The sequence below is a fragment of the Ochotona curzoniae genome, unplaced genomic scaffold (assembly GCF_017591425.1).
Source record: "Ochotona curzoniae isolate NIBS_2020 unplaced genomic scaffold, NIBS_Ocur_1.0 contig_883, whole genome shotgun sequence".
Classification (NCBI taxonomy): domain Eukaryota; kingdom Metazoa; phylum Chordata; class Mammalia; order Lagomorpha; family Ochotonidae; genus Ochotona; species Ochotona curzoniae.
Genome location: NW_024466599.1, coordinates 31,986,728 through 31,996,252, shown reverse-complemented (window position 1 = coordinate 31,996,252; position 9,525 = coordinate 31,986,728). Strand labels below are relative to the sequence as shown.

The 9,525-nt window shown below is 46.0% G+C and overlaps 1 long non-coding RNA gene across 1 annotated transcript in view; it reads left to right on the top strand.

Annotated features, from left to right (window-relative positions):
- The first annotated feature begins 560 nt into the window (after positions 1 to 560).
- The window catches only part of LOC121164767, a 30,395-nt gene continuing 21,430 nt past the window's right edge, over positions 561 to 9,525 (top strand). Inside the window, exons 1-3 of the long non-coding RNA XR_005885157.1 lie at positions 561 to 641; positions 5,436 to 5,556; positions 5,956 to 5,958. This is a non-coding gene — a long non-coding RNA (uncharacterized LOC121164767). The remainder of the gene's footprint in view (positions 642 to 5,435; positions 5,557 to 5,955; positions 5,959 to 9,525) is intronic.

Sequence of the window (9,525 nt, the reverse complement as noted above, 5' to 3'; positions counted from 1 at the left end):
GAAACCCTTTCTGTGAACCTTCCGGTGCAGGCCTGGCAATGCTGTATGTCTCTTCTTGGAGGAAAAAGCTCAGAGATCCCTACAGGCATCCAAGCATTTTATACATTACCACAGGGGAGCCACATAACCACCTAGAGGAAGGACACGGTAACTGGCTGACCCTGCTGGGCATCATGAGGGGGCTGCTGGAAGCACAGGGGCAGGAATAATCAGGATTGCCCAGGTGTGTTGAGGTCACTGAAAATCCCTCAACCTGGGAGAGGTGGGTCATGGTCAAGATCCCAAAAGGATACTGCTGTGTGAGTCACTGGTGGATTTATAGGCATCAATTTCAGTTGTGTCCAACCCGAGGCTGCTAAAGAGGCTGGTGAGATTGTTACTAATGGGCATGATGAAGTTATTTTAACATTTGATAAGTCAGATCGACCACTATCAGCAGGGTAAACATCAGGCAGCTTCCCTTTCGGCCACATAAAATTTCTTGGTGGTCAGAAAGCTGACTGGCATCTCTGTGTCTCCAGTCACAATGGGTAAGTAGTTAGTCACAATGCCATTATTTTGGGAGTAGATGGCATCTTTTCAGATACAGGGGCTGAGACATAATAAAAGGAGGAAGATGAAACGTTAGGAAAGCACCATCTGTAAATATGGCTTTTTGTATACACTATTGATTTGAGCTAACATTAGAACTAGCAGTACTAACTTGATAGAATTGTAATACACTATCTCTCAGCAGTTTTATGTAAGTAAGTATGACTATATAGTATCTATTTCCAAGTCCAGCTGGGACACTTCCCTGAGCCTTCCCAGCTTAGCCAGACCAGGGGAAGCTTGAAACTGGGCTTAGCGTGTTACAAGTAGACATGGAGGTGGCTCCATAAAAAGCTAACAATAGGGCCTGGTGGCTGGGGCCTAGCAGCTAAAGTCCTCGCCTTTAATGCACCGGCATCCCATATGGGCGCCAGTTCTAATCCCGGCAGCTCCACTTACCATCCAGCTCCCTGCTTGTGGCCTGGGAAAGCAGTCGAGGATGGCCCAAGGCTTTGGGACCCTGCACCTGTGTGGGATACCCGGAAGAAGTTCCTGGATCCTGGCTTCGGATCGGCATAGCATCAGCCGTTGTGCTCACTTGGGGAGTGAATCATCGGATGGAAGATCTTCCTCTCTGTCTCTCCTCCTCTCTGTATATCTGACTTTCCAATAAATAAATAAATCTTAAATTAAAAAAAAAAAAGCTAACAATGACCCATGCTCACCTGTCCACAATGACAGGATCCCTTCCCACAAGCTTGGCTTCCAATAGAACCAACTCATTGTGGTGTCAACTTGGTTAAAACATCAGATAAAACCCCAATGGCCTCCAGCAGAGACTCCTGTCACTTTGCTGTCTCTTGGTCTGATGGCTCTTCTATCAACTATTTACTGAACAACTACCAGCAACCAGACACTGCACTAGGTGCTATGGCTACAAGAGCTACTATTGGATAAGCACCCTCCTCCCCAATAAGTGCTTCCATTGCTCCGGAACAGATGTAAAGAAGGATGCCCCTCCAATTTGGGACGGGTTCTAAGGGTGGTGTAGAAAAGAGCTAGTATGGGAGGAGCTATATCTCTCTAGGTGTTCAGCAACAAAGTGAGTTCAGAAGTCAAGCCCAGAGAACCAGAGAACATTCACTTGGTGTTTGAGCATGTACGGATAGCGCAAACTATATAAGGAACATGGAGGTGGAGGCCAGAGATCAAGCTCAGAAGAGCAAAAATGATGTATAGCAAGGCCCAGATGCATGGGTGAACATGGAAAATGTACAGGAGTTCTCACCATTTCATCAGGCTGTGCAGTAGTGGCTTACTGAGAAAATGACGTGAATTAGAGAAACATTGCTCAGGCATGAGTTCTAGTGCTGATGGATGATTGTCATGAATCAATCATCCATATTAAATAAGGTGTACCTAAATAGAAGCACACACAAAACAAGGTTATGAGTGTACTGCTCAATGTAAACATGACTAGAGGCTCCTAGGAACCTAACCCTGTACTTCCCTGGCAACAATGGGACATAACTGCTACAAAAGATGAGAGCCAACTGTAAACAGGGTAAGATATTTGTGGACACCTCTCTTCCTCTTTCTCTGTAACTGCCTGCCTGCCTGCCCTCCTTCCTTCCTTCCTTGTTTCCTTCCTTCCTCCTTCCCTCCCTTTCTTCCTTTCTTCTTCCTTGGAACTCTGATTTTCAAATAAATAAATATTAAAAACTCCGCATTGTAGTATAGCAGGTAAAGAAGTTGGCATTCCATATGTACACTAGTTCATGTGCTGGCTGCTTCATTTAAGATCCAGTCCCCTGATACTGGCCCAAGAAAGCAGAACATAGCCTTTGTGCTTGAGCCCTGCACTCATGCAGGAGCACTGGAAGAAGTTCCAGGCCCCCGGAGTCATACTGGCCCAGTTCCAGCCATTGTAGCCATCTGGGGAGTGAGCCAGCCAATGGAAGGGCTCTGTCTCCTTCTGTCTCTGTAATTCTGACATTCAAATACAATAAACATATCTTCTAAATAAATAAATACTCAGATTCTGTGGGACCTTTTGAGATACAAAAATGTTCTTTATTTTTAGATGGTCCTTTTCTTATAAGAATCTTTAAAAGACAAGGTCCCACATCTTGGTCCCTGTCCTAGTTATTAGATTCACTGGAGGAAGGCCTATCAGTCTTTCCAGACCTAGATGCCTAGGGGGCCTGGGCCCCTCACCTTGCAAGCAGCAGAATTCCATATGGGTGCCAATTCGTGTCCTGCCTGATCCACTTTTCCCATCGAGTTCCCTGCTTGTGGCCTGGGAAAGCAGTAAGATGATGACCCAAAGCCTTGGAACCCTGCAACTGCATGGGAGACTCAAAAGAAGCGCCTGGCTCCTGGTTTTGGATCGCCTCAGTTTTGGCCATTGTAGTCACTTAGGCAGTGGACCAGTGGATGGTCCACTCTCTGTCTCTGCTTCTCTGTAAATTTGCCTTTCCAATAAAAATAAATAAATCTTGAAAAAAAAGACCAAACCTAGATGCCTGCTGTACTTGGCCAGTTCCTCTTTCCCTTCTTGCCCTTTCTTGTCTCTTGACCTGGGGACCTTGAGCTCCTGATGCCAACTGCTCCTCTTCTACTTGTCACCTGCCCTAATGCTATTTATCCCTGCAACTAGCCCTGGCCCTCAAGTTCCACTCTAGAAAGCACAGTCAATGGCAGAGTCCAACCCTCTCAAACTGTCCTCTTCTGCCCCAATGGCTAGGATCGCCACAGTGTGAGTCAGAGCTCAGTGGTCATAAGAGACAGCAGCTTAAAGCAAAGGGATGGAAGCTTTTCATGGAAATAGAAATAAAGACCCTTTTCTCTGGAACTGGTAATGCTGAAGCCACAGGAAGTCAGAAGAGATTTCCTTGCCACAGCCCTGCCCTCCCAGGGCTTCTTCTTGGTCTCACTACTTTCCTCGTTCCCTCTCTATCCTCCTTCTCCCTTCTTTTCCCACCCTTAGCATTTCTTTTTTCTCTGCCTTGTTCTCTTTGCAGGTCATTTTGTTTGGCTTCTTCTGACCACCCTCTCCCCACCAATGCTAACTTCTGTGTCACTTGGGTTTGCCCTGGCATTCATGCCAACTCCCATTTTATAGCACCTTAATCTTAAGTACTCATTAACAAACACCCTAAGTTTATCTTTGCAAGAAAGAATCTGATTGGCTGAGCTTAGTGGCTTATGTAAGCTCCCCTTAGGCCAGGTGCCCTGGTTCCCCTAGTCAGCTAAAGCTGGAGGGGAGGGAAGAATTGCCCAGGTCACAGCATCTAAACCTGCTCCTACAGAGGATAGTGGACTCCTATTGCCAGGAAAGGGGATGCACCTACTGTGCTGCCTTGTTTTTTTCTCAAGCAAATCCACTTCAGGTTGGTCTTGCCTGGCACACCACTGTTACATGCTGGGGATACAGAAAGCAGGGATTTTGGAAAAAGGCATTGAGCAGGTTCCACCTGGACCCAAAGCTTACACCATGTCCTCCAGCCCTGTTTTGGGGTTCTCTGGTATTTGTGACAGCCCTGCTTCAGAGGTCTCTGGTATTGGTCCAGAAAACCTTAACACCACACTTTGTTTCATAATTGGCAGTTATAGCTATTACAGCTGTTGATAGATTGAATAATCTATCAGAACCTTACAGAGGGCAGAGGCCTTGACTCAAGCAAGACTAGGGAGAACCCAGGATCTAATGGCCCTAGCAACGTGCAAGGGACTTACAGATTTGCTTCTCTCACTACTTTGGCTTGCATGTTCTCTAAATGATCTTAAGTGAAAAGGTATGATGCCTCTGGGACTTCTGTCTTGGATCTTCCTTGGTGGAGAGATGAAAGTGTTAAGAGGCAATGGGACAGAAATGTTTTGTTCTTATATGCAAAACATTTTCTTTTAATGCTTGTCAGTGTCATCTTGAGATTTTTCTCTACTGTAACATCAGAAGAACTGAGGTTATGTAATTTATCCTCTTCTTCCACCTGCTATTCTCACATTACCCGGGCAGCAGGACAGGAAGCTTGGGTTTTTCCCAAGGCATTGAAACAAGTGAGTTCAGGGCCTGCCCGTGGATTTTTTTCTTTCCTAGGGGGAAGAGGAGGAAGGCTGTGGGAATCTGAGGGTTTTGTAGACTTGGAGAGGACCCTCCCTGGAGATTGTAAGAGACTGTATTTCCCTGGGGGCTTTCAGATAGAACCACCCCCGCATTGCTGTGTTCCCTCATGAGAAATGACTAGTCGGCCCCATCACTGCTGACCCTTACCTGTTGGTACAGCCCACCTTGCCCCTGAAAAACTTCACACAAATACATCTGTGATCATCCAACAGAACAGGGGAAAGGAATCAGGCAGGAAGCAGTCACTTGAAACCTCTCCCTGCAGAGCTACATTTTGATATCTATCCTTTCAAGCTGTTTTCATGTTTATCTGTGTAATTGTGGTTTATCCAAAAAAAGAATCATATTATGCATTGCTCTTTTGAGACCTGTCACTTAAGTTCTAACAATAGATTGTGAATATATGTCCATGTTGAAATACAGGGGTCTGCAGCATTAGTCTGGATGGTTGAACATTACTCAGAGACACACTCACTCATTTACTAATCAATCCCATCAGTGGCTACTGAGGATTTTCCAGTGTTGTGGTGCTGTTATAAGCAATAGTACAATTAGTATCCTCCTACACTTACCTTTGAACTGTATTTATTTCCTGTGAATACATTCCTAGAAGTGCCGTTATTGGGACAGAGCATGCATACAAGTTTAAAACTTTTATTGTATTTTTCTAAATGAATTCCTACCAGACCCTATCAATTCACACTTATGCAGTAGTGTCAGAGGTACGTTTCCCCATCTGTGAGGCACCGTTTGGCTTATCTCTGTCTTCATGTGGCAGTGTTTGGAGAATCACATATATGAGAGAAAGTAGGCAATGGAATTGTCCATTCCTAGCAAGTCAAGGCTCTCCTCTGAGCCCAAGTCTCCTTTGGGAAATAACTGGATGGGCCCAATAACAGGTGAGTGCTCTAGCAACTTGGTCCATGCCCATGGGAGTGCCCAGATGTGGCCTGACTCTATTCCAAACAATAAGGCTCCCCAAAATTATCAAAGCCATTGCTCCCATGCCTTTCCCAGGTTGCACTGCTGCCTCTATTCCTGAAACCTCTGGTCATGGCCCCATTGCCCTCAGGGGTAAGTTAAGGTTGGCCTGCTTCTAGTAGGAAGCTTTCAAAAAGCCAGAATGACCCAGAGATCATAGCAGCTTTGAATGTTTATAAACATGCTCGTGACTGCCTCCTTGAGTCCCAGCTTCCTACAGCAGGCTTACTCCAAGTTTGGCTGCTTCCGTGTCAGTAAGTTTAGAAAAAAATCTGCAAAATATCCCAGCAAGCCACAGAGCTAATCAGGGACCACAGAACGTGGAGGAAATGGAACAGGGTACAAAAGCAAAGGGCTCCCACTGTTCCATTGATCTATTTCTCCCTTTATGCTGCTCTTTCTTATCTGGTGCCACAAGAAAACAGCATCTCTAGTTTGTGAGAAGGAGAGCTTTCCCGCCAATCTGCATATTATTTCTGCCCAGACGTGAGCCTCCACACAGAAGGCAGTTGATTTCTGGGGAACAGATTTCAATCAGTCTCCTTGCAGCCTTCTGTGGCTCTCCATCCACTCCTGCTCAGTTCCTAAGTCAGGCACTTGCCTGAGCCGATTAGTCTTGGATGTAACGTGTGATTTTGCTCTTTGTGTACTACTGACTACTCACTTGACAATAAGGTACTGCTGTACCTTGCACCAGGAGATTTGAAGGGGCCAATCTGGAGGGAAGACTCCTCTGCAGCCAGGGCTTTTGCCTCAGTGTTAGAATTGCAGAGGTAAAGCAACAGACAGGTAAGTGACAGGGGTCCAGTTTCAGCAGGGGAGGAAGTGACTCTTTCCAGTCCTTTTTCATTAGACAGAAGTTTCTCCCAGCCACTTCTTAGCTGGAACCCTTGGAGTACTGGATCTCCTGTCAGCAGAGTAATGGAATGTCCGTTCCAGGGAAGCAGCTGCCTCATCCTCAGAAACAGGCAACAGCACTTGACCTGAGACAGGTCTGGGAACTGGTCCAGAGCACTGGCTGGCTGTCAGTGAACCTTTGAAGAGATTTGGTCAGCTCCAGAGCTGGAGAGACAGTTCCTATTCACTTATATTATTTCATATCCCCATCTCCCTTGCTCCTTCTCTATCTCTTTCTCATGGTTGTTCAGAGACGTGAGTACAAAGAACTTGAGTTCTAGCCACATGATCTCAGACAAGTCACTTAGTATCTTTGGGTTCAGCTTCATTATCTGTAAAGTAATAATGCAAAGACAATGTTTGCTAACCCAGAACAGGAAGGTCTGGAATCCTGGAAATGGACCCCACAATTGTTTCCATTTTACAGGTAGGGAAACTGAGGTACAAAGAGTCAGTTTGTCTAGGTTTTCATTTAGGTCTTTCTGCTGATTAGCCGTAGAACTCATCCCCTGACTCTGGCACTAGCACGGTTCTTCTCACAGTGTGGGATGTGGGTAGAGTAAAACCAGTGCCATCTCTGCACATCCGGGAGGTGCCACAAGGTTCCGTCTATGTTGTCACTCTGGGCTTCATGGACTTGGCCCCTGAACAATGGCGCAGAGGCTCTTGCTCCTTAGCTAGGTGCTCATCCCTGAAGGAGATGCTCCAGGGGACCTTGCCGAGGAATCAGCTCTCCATGCTTCCCATCACACATGTCCCATTCATACCCATCACCCCACACTCCCCACTGCTGCAGAGCCCTCTTTCCAGTGAGCCAGCCCAGCCTGTCACAGGTCCCTCTCTCAGCTGTAGATGGCAGAAAGTCCATACTCTTTGCTCAGGAATTCACTCCAAACTTAGAATTCAAAGAACATAAGGTTATATCACCACATCAACCATGGTTATACTTACATTTCCTCAGAAAAGCAAAATTGAACTCTCTTCCTGATAAACACAGTTAGAAAAACTGAAGCAGAAAAACCAAATCCCAAGAACCTGAATTTACCAAAAAAGTATGCTAGAAACTGATGATAAATAAACAAAAGAGGGATTGGCATTGTGGCACAGCCAGTTAAGCAGCCACCTGTAACATCTGTGACACCATTGGCATCCCAAAGGAGCACTGGTTTCAGTCTTGGCTGCACAACTTTCTGATGCAGTTCCCTGCTAATGCCGCTGAGAAAAAGAGTAGAAGATGATCCAAGTTCTCAGGCCCCTGTACCCATATTGGATCCCCTAGTGGAGTTCCAGGCTCCTAGCTTTGTTCTGGCCCAAGCCTGGCCAATGCTGCAATTGGAAATGAATCTGGATGGAAGATCCCTGTCTTCCCCTCTCTCTAACTCTGCCCTTTAAATAAACAAATAAGATCTCTAAAGCATATTATCAAAAATATTCTTTGGTGAGAGCAGGTGTTAAAGCACGGCACGTTAAGCTACAGCTTGAAACATGCACATCCCATGTCAGAGTGCCTGGTTTGAGTTCGGGCTACTTTGTGCTTCTGATCTAGTTTCCTGCTAGTTTCCTGAGAAGCAGTAGATACTTGTGCTTGGGTTCCTGCCCCAACTCCTGGCTTTGGCTTTGTCCAGCCCTGTCTGCTATGGACCTTTGGGAAATGAATCAACTGATTAAAGATTCTCTCTCTGTGCATATCTGTCTGTCTGTCTCTCTCTCTCAGCTTCAATAAATAAACTTTGAAATAAAAAGGTTCTTCTTACTTGCCAAAAGGCTCTTTTGCACTCTTTGTTGACACATTTTAAGGGCTGCTTTATTCCCTTCAAGCCCTATTATACAGTACTGGACACCATCTTATTCCACAGTCTCTAAAACTGAGAAGAACCTTCTTGAGGCCCATGTTTAGCACAGTTTTCCGGGGCCTATCCAAGACTCTGGAACTGGAATCTCTGAGGGTGAGCACCAGGAATCTTTGTAAAGAACTTATTCCACTGGGCTGGGCACTGGGCCATCTTTGTTCCCTTTCCAGGTGATTCCCAAAGTCAAGCTCCCTTGCAAACAGGTTGAAAAGAAGAAGGCTCAGCTGCTACCTGCAGCTCAATAGCCAGAAGGGGCTCATTGCTTATATATGGAGTCTGTCGGGGGACAGGACTTCATTACCAAAATTTTCATTATATGCTAGAATACAGCAACTCATGCCTACTGACCCCTTGATAACCTCTCCGCTCCCATGTGTGCTGCTAGCACCACATGCTGATTACATCAGAAAAGAAAATCAGAACACTCCCATGGGCTATACCAAGGACACATGGATCCCTGAACCAGCAGCGAGGAGTCCAATCTCAGGCTCGGGTCTCTGGTCCTTAGAGGTCTCCTGATCCAGGTTTTCCTGGCAGGGTGGGTCTGGGGAGCTCTCAGTCAAGAAGGTGCCAACTGGCCTCTATCAATCCACAACAGCCTAGAGTTCTTGCTGTGGAGACACGCTAGACCTGTGCAGGAATTGTGAGCCCCTTTCCCAGCCCCTCACCTTCATGATTATTCCAACCCAGAGATCCCAGCTTATCCAGCCCTTTCCAGGACAGCCCTGTGGGTTCTACAACACATTCTGAACTTCTCTTGGGTCCTCCTTAGACAGCCCTTGCCTTTCCTTCACTCATCTCCCCAGAACCTGATATAGCCAAGCCCAGGATCCTCTAACCATTGGGGGATGAGGAATAAAGCTTCTCTCATAACCAAGGAGGCTGTATGGCTATCCTCCCTTGAGCTGTCAGCTCCTTTGGGCCAGAGATGTGGCCTGGCTGCTGTAGACATCTGGAGAGTGAGCCAACATTTGGAAGATCTATCCATGTCTATCTCTGTCTCTCTGTTTTTTAAATGAATAAAAAACATTTTAAAATAAAGGAAGACTTGATGGTACCTTGAAACTGAAAAGTACATTCCATAAGAATGGAAGTGGAAATAGCATGATGACTTGCTGTCTTCCTACATACCCAATTTCC